Source organism: Clytia hemisphaerica, unplaced genomic scaffold (genome assembly GCF_902728285.1).
Source record: "Clytia hemisphaerica strain Z4C2 unplaced genomic scaffold, Clytia hemisphaerica genome assembly, whole genome shotgun sequence".
NCBI classification, from domain to species: Eukaryota; Metazoa; Cnidaria; class Hydrozoa; order Leptothecata; family Clytiidae; genus Clytia; species Clytia hemisphaerica.
Window position 1 is genome coordinate 129,672 of NW_027104230.1, and position 14,621 is coordinate 144,292.

Genomic DNA, 14,621 nt, shown 5'->3' on the forward strand with positions numbered 1-14,621 from the left:
TTTGTTTAAAGAGGCACTGGCAATTAAAGATAAAAATCCAGAAATGAACTCGGGTTTGAAAGCCTCTAGAGACTTGAATTTGTTCCGCTAGTTGATTTTTGATTTTTCTAGAAATTTGTTCAACATTTTCAGTATTACTATCACTCTGACGATGCTTTTGTTGTGAAGCGAAATATTAGTTTTTTCAAAAAAAATGAAAATTTTGTTGTTTGTGATCTGACTCCACATTGATCCATGGCAAAATCAATTTTCGGATTAAGTTTTATCTTGTTGTTAGATTATAAGGATGTTCTTTTCTTTAAAGTATGAAGATTTCAACTTTATTTGCTCAAGTTTTTTCCTGAATTGTGAGTTATTTTTTTACCTGCCTAGCCTAGACCTCATTATTTTGTAGCATGAAAACATATTTTTTCATTTTGGAATTGAATATAGAATAACCACCAACAATTACTGGAATTTGATGGAATGTATATATATTACAGTTCACAGCTTAATTATCTGATTATTCACAAAAATAATGTTTTCTCGAACTTGGTGTTTTCTTTATGATTTGATAACATTTTATATGCTTGTTCTTCTGGACTTGGAGATAATATTGATAAAGCGTAAATGGAAATTGATCAAGTATATTAAAGTACAGCTCCTATGTAAATTTGAGAAAGAACGAAGTTCTTCATCAAATTATTGGCGCAAAAATGATTTTTTTCTAGACTTGCGTTTTTCACTGGCAGTTACGTTTGTTTTTTTTGGACCGACTTGGAGATAATTATGATAAAGCGTAAATGGAAATTGATCAAGTATATTAAAGTACAGCTCCTATGTAAATTTGAGAAAGAACGAAGTTCTTCATCAAATTATTGACGCTAAAATGATTTTTTTCTAGACTTGCGTTTTTCACTGGCAGTTACGTTTGTTTTTTTGGACCGACTTGGAGATAATTATGATAAAGCGTAAATGGAAATTGATCAAGTATATTAAAGTACAGCTCCTATGTAAATTTGAGAAAGAACGAAGTTCTTCATCAAATTATTGCCGCAAAAATGATTTTTTTCTAGACTTGCGTTTTCACTGGCAGTTACGTTTGTTTTTTTGGACCGACTTGGAGATAATTATGATAAAGCGTAAATAGAAATTGATCAAGTATATTAAAGTACAGCTCCTATGTAAATTTGAGAAAGAACAAAGTTCTTCATCCAGTTATTGAAGCAAAAATGATTTTTTTCTAGACTTGCGATTAGGGAAAATACAGTACAATAATTACAGTCTTTCTGGGACGACGCCGGGTATGCTAAACATAAAACTTTAAATTTGAATAAATTTTAAATAGTATTTTGGGTAACGGTGTAAACCTTAGTTTGAATTTTTCATTGCTTATATAAAAAACATGTAGTTTTAAGCTAAACTATTTCTCTGGAGTTAAGATGAATAAGAATGTCACCATTTTAACTTTTACTGATTTACAGCATCTTCGTTTTTGAAACTTTTTTGATTTTTTGTCCAGTTTAACTTTTATTTTCTTGAATCTGTTGTTGATGTAGCCTTTTGTTGCTGTTCATCTGTATATCTAATTTTTATTATCTAAATATTTATCCTAATTAAGAGACGAATAATTATTCTGTCATACAGATTGTAACATGGCATATTTTCCTTAATCCATATTGTATACAAACGTAAATTTGATGATTTTTTTACTCTCGTTTTAGTAATTCATATCAATTTTAAACAACATATCTTTCTAATGATATTAAACAATTTAGGCTGACCTTCCAGCGCAGCTGGTTTATTAGTATTAGTTTCAAAGGAGAAAGATGCTCATAGAATTCTGTAATGAAAGGTAATGAATCCTTCCTTTGTCTGAAGTTATTGTTATGTTTTATCATTTTCTTTCTCCCATAGAGACAATCATCCTGGGTTGTGTTATTTAGTTTCTTGAAGTTTCGATTAATCAGTGGGAGGGGTAACCTCTCCTTAATAGGGTGACCCCGAGTTCGTTTAATTCGTTTTTTAGGATTTTGTCGTCGGTAGTGAGTAGTCGATATCTTAGTGGTTGTTTTTATTGCCAATTGTTTTTTTGAAATGATTCTTTTCAAAAAATCTTTTGTATCTTTAATTTAAGAGTTAAGTTTTGGAGTTAGTGGTTGTATACATTTTGTCAGAAACTCAGATACGTTCTCTGTTAGCGAGTTTACTGAGGATACAACAGGTCTTCCCGGAATTGCTGTTTTATCTATTTTTGGTAGAATGTAAAATAAGTTGATTCGTGGTTCTTCTGGTGATCGAAGATATTTGAAAGTATTATCATTTATATGGTAGTGGTGAAATAAAGTCTCCAGGAAGGCTGTTAAATTAGTTTGTATGTCTTTTAGGGCGTTATTTGTAATCACTTCATAAGACGTTTTGTCATTTAAATGGTCAAAAACTTTTTCTTTATAGTCTTTTTTGTTAAGGATGACAATGGAACCCCCTTTGTCTGCTTTTTTGATAATTATTGATTTGTTTTTGCTTAGGCGATCGAGGGCCTTGGCTTCGTGGTATGTTAAGTTTTTTGTTAATTGTTTTGAAGAGAGCTTTTTAATAAATCTTTTCAAGTCTGCAAGGGTTTTGCGAAAATATGCCCTTAGCTTTTGGTTGTCAGGCGTCGGTGCTATCCAATTGGTTTTTCGAAATAATAGTTTGAGTTTTTTAAGCTGTTTTCGAAAGTAGTATCTTTGAGATATTCTATTGTAAAATTCTCGGCTATTTTTCCTTTTTGAATAAACAAACAATAAATCACAATAATAGCTACTTTTTGTTTGGTATTTGTCTGCAATAACACTCAGGGTAAAAAAAAAAATGTTTAACAAATCAGTAGTAAAATTACAAGTTGGATAAACTCAAATAAAATACGACTGAATTTTTTGTGACGAAGCGTGTAGCGTAAAACCCCCAGTGGCTGTTTATTCTGGAGGAAACATTATCTCCGAACCAATGGCATCCGTCACCCCGACCTTCGGAGGTTAAAGGTCTTCCCCTCTTTATGTACAAATTTTTTACTAACGAAATTATTCCATCTGCAAGTGTTTGACCGTCAAATGTAAGAGATCATAAATTTAAATTATAATTATTATAATGGATTTTTACTAGGTATGAGCTTCATAGCTTCGAAATGTTATCAATCTATTTGTAATTTTCGTTTAAGGAATACCAAATTCGTCAACTTGATAAAACATATCCACGATTCCATGTTTGATAAGTTTTCGGTGGTGAATGTTGATAAGATCGTCAATCTCCAATGACCGGCGTTTGTTTTGGTAATCGATCGTCTTTTAGTATATTCTATTGTATTCCTTGGTGGTTGATCGTCTGAGCCATTGATTGACCAATTTGAGTTGCTGGCTTTTCGTCCGGTGGCAATAGGTTCGAATGTACGTGGTGGAATGTGGAAAGATCATGAAAGGAAAATAATTTTTTATGTTTAAGTACGCTTAGTTTGATGAGTGAATGCAGCGAGGATGTTTGTAATTCAAACGCCTTATTTAAAACGTTTTCACAGCGCATGCTTCTCATTATGACGTAATGATGCGCATGCAAAAGTAATTAGCGTGCGAAAATGCACGAGAATCTGCTTTTCCAGCTTTTTTCAATCGCTGGAAACTTGGCATCTTTTACGGAAGATTCAAGGTGTCTTTTTATAGTTGCTGGTTTTGGTGTAGGGACAAAGGTTTATCCTCTATTTAATGCGTCTTCTTCGACTTTACGTAGTTTTAAGTTAGACAGGTTTGTCACAAGGCTTTTTTGTGTCATGGAAACAGGTAATAAGTTAGGTTCGTTAGGTAGTCTAAAGAATGTTTTTTGAGTAGGTGGCTATATTTTTTACAAAATTATTTACATTATATACATAAACGTCTAGTTTTTTTGGTATCGTGGTTTTTTGTTGTCTCTTCGTCTGTTCGGGGCTTCGTTCTTCCTTTTTAGTTCCGAGTTTGGTTCTCCTGCTGGTTTTTCATAAAACTTTTTTCTTCGTCAGTTAGGTATTTTTAGTTTTCTTCTCTTTTTCTTTCATAGTATTCCTGATGTTGTAGGTGGTGTTCGATGAGTAAGCTTCTGAGAGATGTGCTTGCGTCTTTTTGTATTTTCTCCCATAGGTCCTTGTGCTCCATAGAAAGCTTCTCCTTAGTCTCGACATGTATTGTCAAGCCTCCAGGGAATGCATTCATTTTTTGGGAACGTAAAAGGTTACCAAGATTTTTCGTGTGGTAGAGTGTTTGTTTAGTGAGGTGTTTTTGTTCCTTGTAATAGTTTTGTTCTTTTCTGTTAGGTTGTCTGTAAGTTTGATTTTGAGTGTTTTGTGTGTTTTGGAACTTTTCCATCTCTCTTTTAATTAACGTTTTGATCAGGTCATCTTTGGGGGAGTCATTAGTAGTTTTTGAGAAGTTAGTAGTATCGGGTGGTGTCTTGTTGTTGTTGTTTGAATTGGAATGAGGTGGTTGGTTAGTTTCGGTTGACTGTAGAGCTTGGTTAGATTTTGTGGTCGATTCGTTGAATTTTGAGGTTGATCGGTTGGATTTTGTGGTCGATTCGTTGGGTTTTGTGGTTGATCGGTTGGATTTTGTGGTCGATTCGTTGGATTTGTGGTCAATCCGTTGGTCTTGGTGGCTGCTTGGGTTGGCTTGTCGTTGGTTTTAGGTGACGATTTCATTATGTCGGAGTGGAATGGAAGTTGTTTCAATAAATGGCGTCTGGTTTTGTTAGGTTCGGTTATGGTGGGCCTTGTTAAAATTGGTGATAATGCATGGAGCTCCGATTCACTCATGTCTGTAAAGATAATTGTGAAATATAGTGATTAGTTGTTCGGTGTGTGTTGTGCTTCTAGTATGTTTCTACATTAAGTTTGTGACAAAGGTAAAGTGTGTGATAAAGGTAAAGTCGAATGAAAAGGTTATTCTTCATTGACACTACTTCATTTTAACTGTAAGAATATGTGTCTCAAATGTACAAGAGGATCGCGTATAATATTTGTTGGAAAAATGGAGGGAGAGAATAGAAAGCATAAGGGGTGGTTTCTTATAAGAGTAAAATATGTATGGTCGAAAGTGATAGTTCAGTGTGATTTGTGGTAAATTAAAATTTCTTATAATTAAAATGGTTTCAAAATTTCATTATTTTCTGAATAGCTTAGTTATTTAACGAGAGTTTTCGTAGAGTGAATATGTTCAAATAATACGGTTGTTGCGTTACTTCGTAGTATGAATGGCTTTTGAAAGACTTCTCTATTGTTCAAAATAATAGGTGAGCGATAGTGTTTGTTGTTTAAGTGTTTTTTGTGTGGTAGTTTCCTACGGAACATAAAATTTAACATTTTTGTGTTTTTGTGTGAAAAGAGAATTTTCTGTGTGGTAGAAAATCTTAATTTATTTTTTGTTGAAATTTTGTTTTTAAAAAATTCGGTTAAATGATTTGACTATGATTCAGTGGTCACTGAAAATGTATTGGTGAAAAGGTGATAATTATCGCTTCTTAGCTCAAGTTTTTTCTCCAGAGTGTTTGGTTTTTTGTCTTATTAGGAGATAGGAGATATTTTAAAGAATTTCAGTTGACTGGAGGTGGAGGTAAGATGTTAATATTATTTTTTTATATATTCCAGATACTGTAACAATTTTAATCCTAGGTAAGGTTTATCAAGATATAAAGTACTACTCGTTTATATCTGAAAAAAGTATTTGATAGTGGTGTTTCCTCTACTTTGTATCGTCAAAGGTGTAGACGATACTAAACATTTTTTATTTAAAGAAGTAGACCAAATTTTTATTCTACAGAGCAGAGTATTCAAATATTTTCCTGAAGATCTTTTTGTTAATCTTCAGTGTTTGCGTGTTTATTTTTTATTTAAAGAAGTAGACAAAATTTTTAGTCTACAGAGCAGAGTATTCATATATTTTCCTGAAGATCTTTTTGTTAATCTTCAGTGTTTGCGTGTTTATTTTAATAGGTAAGTATTGTATCCATCTTTGGTAGGGTAGGATAACTATTTTGGTAAGTAAGCATTGTACCCATCTTTGGTAGGATAGGATAAGTATTTTTTATTTAAAGAAGTAGACCAAATTTTTAGTCTACAGAGCAGAGTATTCAAATATTTTCCTGAAGATCTTTTTGTTAATCTTCAGTGTTTGCGTGTTTATTTTAATAGGTAAGTATTGTGTCCATCTTTGGTAGGATAGGATAAGTATTTTGGTAAGTAATCATTGTACCCATCTTTGGTAGGATTGGATAAGTATTTTGATAAGTAAGCATTGTACCCATCTTTGGTAGGATAGGATAAGTATTTAAAAGAGGATAAATCTTTTAAATACGTAAGTGTTGGTATCAAGGAAAAGAATTTTGAGGTCTTCTGTCGAAAGTCTTTCACTCAAGCAAAGTTTTCGGCCCTTATTTCGATAACTTCTCGTGAAAGTTGGGCCAGACTACCTGGTGTGGTAGAATCCTCTCTTATCCTTATTTTTAGCCAGAGTCTTATAGCATGCTAATAGTCTGTAAGGGGAATTTAAAAGTTTAATCTTACCCGTCATGTCGAAATCTTCAACCTCGCTTGTTCTGTCTTTATTTTCCATGTTGAAATTAATTTTGCTGGTTTATGAATATAACTTGAAGTGTTTGTCTCTGAGGTTGGATTTGGAAAGGAACTGCTTGCTTAGGTGCTTCCATGTGTTGCCTCGGAGAGCCTGGTTTTTATTTATTAGCATAATTTATTTTTACATAGTATTATCTTATAGCATATACGTATGAATGCGATGAATGTCAAAGACCTGATAATGAGACCTGTACAAAAAAATAAAGGTGGCAGACAAGAAAAATCAAAACAAAACCTGAAAAGACCTGTACGATGAACTGAAAAGTAACCTAAAAGACGTGTAGCACTGCTACACACAAAAATAATCTATAAAAAATTTTACATCGAAATATATATAAAAGAAAAAAAATTAGTTATTGATTCGTGAAAAAGACTCAGAGATGCTTGGACAAAATACCATGTCCTGTTCTGGGGTCCGTATGGGACTCACAGAGCGACTACCACGAAAACAAAAATGTATCGATTTAATGAGTGAAAATTTTATTTTTCTTGTTAACCAAGACATTGTCTCGGAATAGTTTGAATGTTTCTTTTCTGCTATCATAGACGCAAGCCGTCGAATGGCTTTGCCACATTCACGGCCATAACCACCAGTCGCCGAGAAAACCAATGGCGTGAGTGATCCGTGCTCAATTTCCATTACTCGACTGTTGTAGTGTCGTTTCTTTTCGTTTTCGTTTAGGATGTAACAGCGTTGAGGTTCCAAGGAGACGTACCTTTTGGCGAGTGGGTTGAAAACCCTTATATCAAAAAATGCCTTTTGGCCCCTCACCCAGAATCCTCGTGCTGAAACATCTAAACGAGCTTCGTCTGATTTCACTGACGACTTCGGGAGGTTTTCGACTCCCACCAATGATAGGAGGGGTGGTTCGATCTGATCGTCATGGCAAACTTGTTTCATGGACATTGCGAAGAAGTTTCTCAGCTTGTTATGACGGAGCGAGATAAAACCACCTTTCTTACACGAGAGAGCGTGATCCAACAAGAACGGTGAACCGCACTCACAACTTGATGGTGTTCGAGGAAGCTGCCAGCCATAACGAATACGAATGAGATCTTGGAAGCATTGTTTAGATAGGTGGTATCCCTCGCTCTCCAATGGTAGTATTGATAACCAAGATGAAGCGCCATGTTCTTGGTTCAACAGCAGCAATTTCCTTTGTTGTTCGTTGAGAAGGGGGTCAAGAGTTTTTAAAGACTCGTTGACTTTGTCGATCTTTAGTTTTCGAATTGCCGACTTCTTCTTGGTTAGATCAGGATCGTCAGTGTATATACGGGTTTGAGACTTTATTGCGTCACTAAGATGTGACGTAATTTGTCGAGAGTTGGCGTACTCGATCACACATTGCTCTTCGAAGATCGGTATAGCAAGTCCACCATATTTGGTAGGTAAAGATATTAACTTTCTCTCTACCTCGTTGAGATGGATTCCACCAGTGATTGAAGGAATGAACTGGTGAAGGATGATCTGATCAATTCTTCTCAGGTGTTTGGAGATGTCTGGTATCGTCCTCATAATGAAAGTTAGCTTATGACGAAACCCAGAGGTGAAGCCAGCGTACGCAGCGTGCGGTTCGATTTTGCCGATCTCTGCGAGAAGGAGTAGTTCGTTACACAGGATGTCGATTTTTTCTGTAACATATTCATCTCGGAAGGTTGTTGAGCCGATGACTGCACCAAGGTGGCGTTTCCCCTCTGTCGTGATGTTGATTTGTGTTGACGCGAAGGCTTGTTGGGCAATTGTTAGCTGTTTTGGTTTCACAATTAGCCAACACTTGCTTGGTTGAGGATGGTATCCAAATTTAGGTCCAAGACGACACAAGGAATTCCACCATTTCACTAGGTTTTGAATAGACCCTGCAGCCGAGAAGTCATCAGCATAGGCTTCGGATTTCGTTTGAATTCCTGGCAGGTTGTCGGTGATCTCCAGCACCATCAGAAGAAGTGGAATGGCTGCAATTGCATACACAGCCATTGCGATTGGGTCACCTTGGGTCGTGCCTTCGTTGGAGGAAATTTCGACTCCCAATGGCGAACAGCCGTGATGGTTTGGTGTACCTGTTTTCTACGTATTGTGCGATGGCTGGGCAGATGATGCTGATGTTGTGCACGAACGCCTTACGATTTATGGAATTGAAGGCGTTCGCAGCGTCGATGAGAAGGACGGCTTCTGTGTCTTCACGGTCAAATACATCCTTCATCGCGTGGATAGCTGCTTCGCAACCTGCTTCTTGGCCTGCACACACTTGCAACGAGCCAACCGAATTCTTTACATGGGTTTTTACGATTGACGTAATTGATTCCGATGATGCGGCGAAGAACTTCACCATCTCCGATAGCTCTTAAGCCGGGTTTCTTGTCTAACGGAATAAGTCTACAGGCAAGAAAAGCATCAATGGACTCGTTTGATTCAGTGCACAACTTTCGGGCGACTCTTGCAATCGATTGGCATAATCCTTCGGAGCTTTCACCGAAGGAACTGCTTAGTAGCATGCGTCTCCATCCTTCAGCATCAAGGTTCGAAGGTCCAGAGCCACCGTTTGTTTTGAGGGCAGCTTTTTTTATCGTTTCGACATTGATCTGTCCATAAAACACGCGATGAATTCGTTGTGGACGATCGTCTGCTAGCAGCACGGTATTGTCTGGTTCAGTTGCATCTGGATGTTTCTGTCTCAATATGGATAGAGTTTCATCCGTCAATGGAAGAACACCGTTCTGCATGTTGTTGGTCAGTAGTCTCATGGCACTGTTCACTTTACCACGTGACATTAATTTGGCAAACTTCCGGGAGATCTTTCCAATCTGCTTTGACTGAAGCATATCAGGAAGTTGATTTTGGATGGTCTCACCTTCGCGTATGAGCTCAAAAATGTCGCCTTGTCGCCACAGTCGAAGTCTTCGCTCAAGTGCTTCTGTGTGATCTTTGGTCTTTGATGTTTTTGATGGTTTTTGGAGCAGTAGACTTGGCATTATCATGATCGCAGTGAAAGCTATTGACTTCAAGGGAGAGTCCTGCACCCATTCATTCAACAAACGAGACATTTCGTCAATGAAACTTTTTCTAGCTTTACCGGTCGGTAGATAGAAAGACGTTCTTTCGTCTCCAATAGACAATTTTTTCGTATGCCGATGTTACCGCTTCTTCGAACTCTCTGGCTGGGATATCATTCCATTTATAAGCAGGCGGAGGTAAGAATTCGTCTGCTGGTTCATCAGGAGGTGGATCAGGTTCGACCAAAGCTTGAGGAGGTTGACTTTGAGTGAGTGGTTTGTTTGTGACATCAGTTTCGGTGATCGTTTTTGACGTTGCAACAGCTTCTGCTTTCGATCGAGCATTTTTCATGCAAGCTCTTTGATGATTTGCCTTTCCCGTTTTTGAGTTGAGTATCATTGGGCAAAAATCGCCTGGTTTTTATCCGTCTTTCATAATCAGTGATTTGATTGGTTAAATTTTAAATGTGCGATATGATTGGCTGAAATAATGGTTAGGGGAGATGGTTTCTATTTGGCTTGTGATTGGTTTGTATATCGTGACTGAGTATTCATTGGCTGGGTTATTTTTTTTTTTTTTTTTTTTCGAAAAAGATCTTTTGTGTCCGTGGTTTTGATGTTCCGTAGTTACCTCCCAGGTCGTTTTCGTTGGCTTTTGTGTGACGGAAAAGAGTAGGATAGAGTGTATTCTTTAGGGAAAAACGTTTATGGGGGGGGGGCCGGAAAATCTATTCTTAAGGGTAAAAATTATCCGAAAAGGTAGGGCTTAAAAAATAAGAAAATAATCATTGAGCGGAGTTTTCAATAGAATTGGATGGGGATAAACCTAGAGAGGGCTTACAATTTTCATTGGGGACTTGCATTTTCTCAATGGGGACAAATATAGCCCATTATTACTGCCGTGAAATTTTTTTCACCGGGCGTGGGTTCCAGCGAGCCTGTGATCATTTGTTAACAAAATATTTTTCATGGCAAATCTTTTTGATAACAAATCTATTTCATAAAAATACGAAAAGAAAAAATCTCCTCCTTATTGCGGTTTGTGTAATTTACGATGCGCGACATAATATATGCATGGATCGTGCATCGTGCATCGTGAATCGTCGGATCGCGCATCGTAAATTACACAAACCGTCCTTATTGATTTAAAACTTCTTTTATATGTTTAAGATAAAAGGCTATTATTAAAAAAGAGGAAGGGTGAACGAAGGAAAAAAACATGTTAAAAAGAAGTGTTACGAGTAAGAAAATGTTTTCAAAACAAACGACAATTTATCGTTTTTGTGTTTTGTGTTTCTGTGTTTTGTGTTTTCACCAATCAGAATGAACTTCAAATGAACCGAAAGCAGTTTTATGTGTCTGTTTTATCAGGCTCCCATTATACTTAGCATTCTATTGTTCTCAAACAGTAGAGCCATTTTTTACTCTCAGGTATCTAATATCCGGGGTATTATAATATTTTTTTTTTTTTTTTTTTTTTTCATCATTAATTTCTTGATCTCCAAAAGTATATTGGTTCTTCTTACAAGAAGTTGAAATATTTTATGTATATGTTATGTATATAAATGTATATAAAATTCTACGATTCAAACTGATACGAAGTGAACAGCTAAATCATTAATGGAAGCTTAGTCGGCTACATAGTATAGAAATAGTAAATGAATGGGCAACCTAATAAAGAAGACGCTGAAAAATAGGTTCGTCGGATAAGATGATATAGATAAAAAAACACATAGGTCGAATTGTGTAGGTTGTCAAAGTCCTAGTTATGCAATGAAAGTAAATATTAAATATTAGGGAGAAAAACTACTTATATGATAATATTTTAATATATTCATAGGAGATCAAACTGAGAAGAAAATTCGAATTTAGAATAGACTAGACGTAATAGCGCAACATCGAATTAACATCAAAACTAAAACCATTCGGTTAAATTTGTAGATATTGTGATGGCAAAATTGTGGAATGGCTGCGGTAAAATAGAATATAGGTTCGGTCTCATTTAGGAATATAAAATGCTAGAACAATGTTTTAGATAAAAAAAAATAAATATTAACATAAAATAAATATATCAAAAGGGGAACGCTAGAATCGCTGGTGGGCTAGAAAACACAAGAAGAGTGAGTCCAAATATATAGCAAGTGATTGAAAATAAATGACCTTAGAAAATAGACTAGGCTGCAAATGCTAAAGACTACACGTAAGTATCAGATACTACATCGACTGTGTTGATTAAGTTTGTGACTCGAGGTTGAATTGAATTAGCTTAGAGATTTGGCTAGCGCCCTATCAAAATAAAAATTCCAGCATTTATCAGCAAAGCTTTCCTTTTTGTCAATTCGTTTGATATCAACAGGCAAGTTGTTGAAGCATTTTGCGGCCTCATGTGCAAAGGTGCCAGTTACACGAGATGTGTCCTCAATGTCATGTGCGACCAAATTACCATTTCGGAGCTCTCTGTCTGGATCCGGTTGTCTATTGAGTTTGAGGTATGACGGCCAGCTGGGGTTGTGGAGAGCGCTATGGGCAATCTTGGCGATTGTTAGATCAACCATCTCAGAAACTGGTAACCATTCGAGATCGATTACGTCGCTGGTTCTGGCATAACGTTTAAGCACGAAGCCAGCGGCGGCGTTCTGGACTTTCTGAAGACGCTCAATCTGGGCTTTTGTAGCATCGGATAGTAAAGCGATGCCATATGTCAGTTTACTGAGAACCAGTGACTCCATAAGCATCTTGCGCTGCTGCCATGATGCGGTGTTCTTGAATCGTTTTAAGCAGCGTAACGTGGCAAAACAAGATCTCATGGTATGGTTGACATGTTCAGTCCAGTCTAGATGCTCATTAAATCTAACACCGAGAATTTTGAAATTTTTGACCTGTTCAATATCCTGTCCAGCGCTTTTGATAACCGTGACGAGTTCCGCGAGGGAATGGCGTTGTGCAAGTTGTCTGGTCGAAAAGATTGTCATTTTTGTCTTTTTTGTGTTTAGACAAAGATTGTTTTGCTCAGACCAAAGGTTGATGTTGTCTATTTCATTTTGGACCGATTCGATGGCGCTCTGCAGTTCTTTGATCTTTGTGTGTCGGAGTAGCGTAGTATCATCGGCATATAGCAGGTATGTGCTCGGACCGTTGGTGTTTATAGTGGTCACATACAAGTTGAACAAGATCGGGCCAAGTATACTCCCCTGTGGAACGCCAAACTGTACGTCTAATTTGCTCGATGATTTATCGTCGATTTGGGCGTATTGTTTGCGTTCTGATAGATAATCTCTAATCAAATAAAGTACTTTTCGAGAGAAGCCAAGGTTACTAAGTTGTTTTATTAAAGTTCGATAGTCAACGGTGTCAAAAGCCTTTGAGAAATCGGCAAATACAGATAGCGTTACTTCGCTTCTGCTCATTGCAACTTTAATATCGTTTTTCAGCTTGAGTAGGACGGTTATAGTTGAATGCGATTTTCTGAAACCAGATTGACTCTCGAGGTAAATCGATTTTTCTTCGATGTGCTCGGTTAATTGTCAGGATAATTCTTTCAAAGACTTTTGACAAGATTGGCAAGATGCTGATTGGTCTGTAGTCTGTCAAGGATTGGGGGTCGGTGACTTTGGGAACTGGGCAAATTCGACTAGTTTTCCATTCTTCTGGGAAGGTCGATGATTGGATACAGTTATTGATGATATCGGTTAGAGGTGATGTGAGATATTGGGATACTGGCTTGATGAATTTTGAAGGGATGTTGTCGGGTCCGGTGGAACAATCTGATCTAAGTTTCTAGATATCTCTCGAAACTTCATCGTACGTAGCAGGACGGAGATGGAAGCTGTCTGGATGTTCGGGTAGTTCTTCAATGAACGATTTTGAGAGGTCTCCTGCATTTCTTCCTGTTGTCCTCATGGCAGTTGAGTTGAAAAACTTGTTAATTTCGTCTGGATCAACGTCCATGCGTTTTTGTCTGGGATGTAGTAATTTGTTGATGACTTTCCATGCTTTTTGATAACAAATCTATTTCATAAAAATACGAAAAGAAAAAATCTCCTCCTTATTGCGGTTTGTGTAATTTACGATGCGCGACATAATATATGCATGGATCGTGCATCGTGCATCGTGAATCGTCGGATCGCGCATCGTAAATTACACAAACCGTCCTTATTGATTTAAAACTTCTTTTATATGTTTAAGATAAAAGGCTATTATTAAAAAAGAGGAAGGGTGAACGAAGGAAAAAAACATGTTAAAAAGAAGTGTTACGAGTAAGAAAATGTTTTCAAAACAAACGACAATTTATCGTTTTTGTGTTTTGTGTTTCTGTGTTTTGTGTTTCCACCAATCAGAATGAACTTCAAATGAACCGAAAAGCAAGTTTTATGTGTCTGTTTTATCAGGCTCCCATTATACTTAGCATTCTATTGTTCTCAAACAGTAGAGCCATTTTTTACTCTCAGGTATCTAATATCCGGGGTATTATAATATTTTTTTTTTTTTTTTTTTTTTTTCATCATTAATTTCTTGATCTCCAAAAGTATATTGGTTCTTCTTACAAGAAGTTGAAATATTTTATGTATATGTTATGTATATAAATGTATATAAAATTCTACGATTCAAACTGATACGAAGTGAACAGCTAAATCATTAATGGAAGCTTAGTCGGCTACATAGTATAGAAATAGTAAATGAATGGGCAACCTAATATAGAAGACGCTGAAAAATAGGTTCGTCGGATAAGATGATATAGATAAAAAAACACATAGGTCGAATTGTGTAGGTTGTCAAAGTCCTAGTTATGCAATGAAATAGTAAATATTAAATATTAGGGAGAAAAACTACTTATATGATAATATTTTAATATATTCATAGGAGATCAAACTGAGAAGAAAATTCGAATTTAGAATAGACTAGACGTAATAGCGCAACATCGAATTAACATCAAAACTAAAACCATTCGGTTAAATTTGTAGATATTGTGATGGCAAAATTGTGGAATGGCTGCGGTAAAATAGAATATAGGTTCGGTCTCATT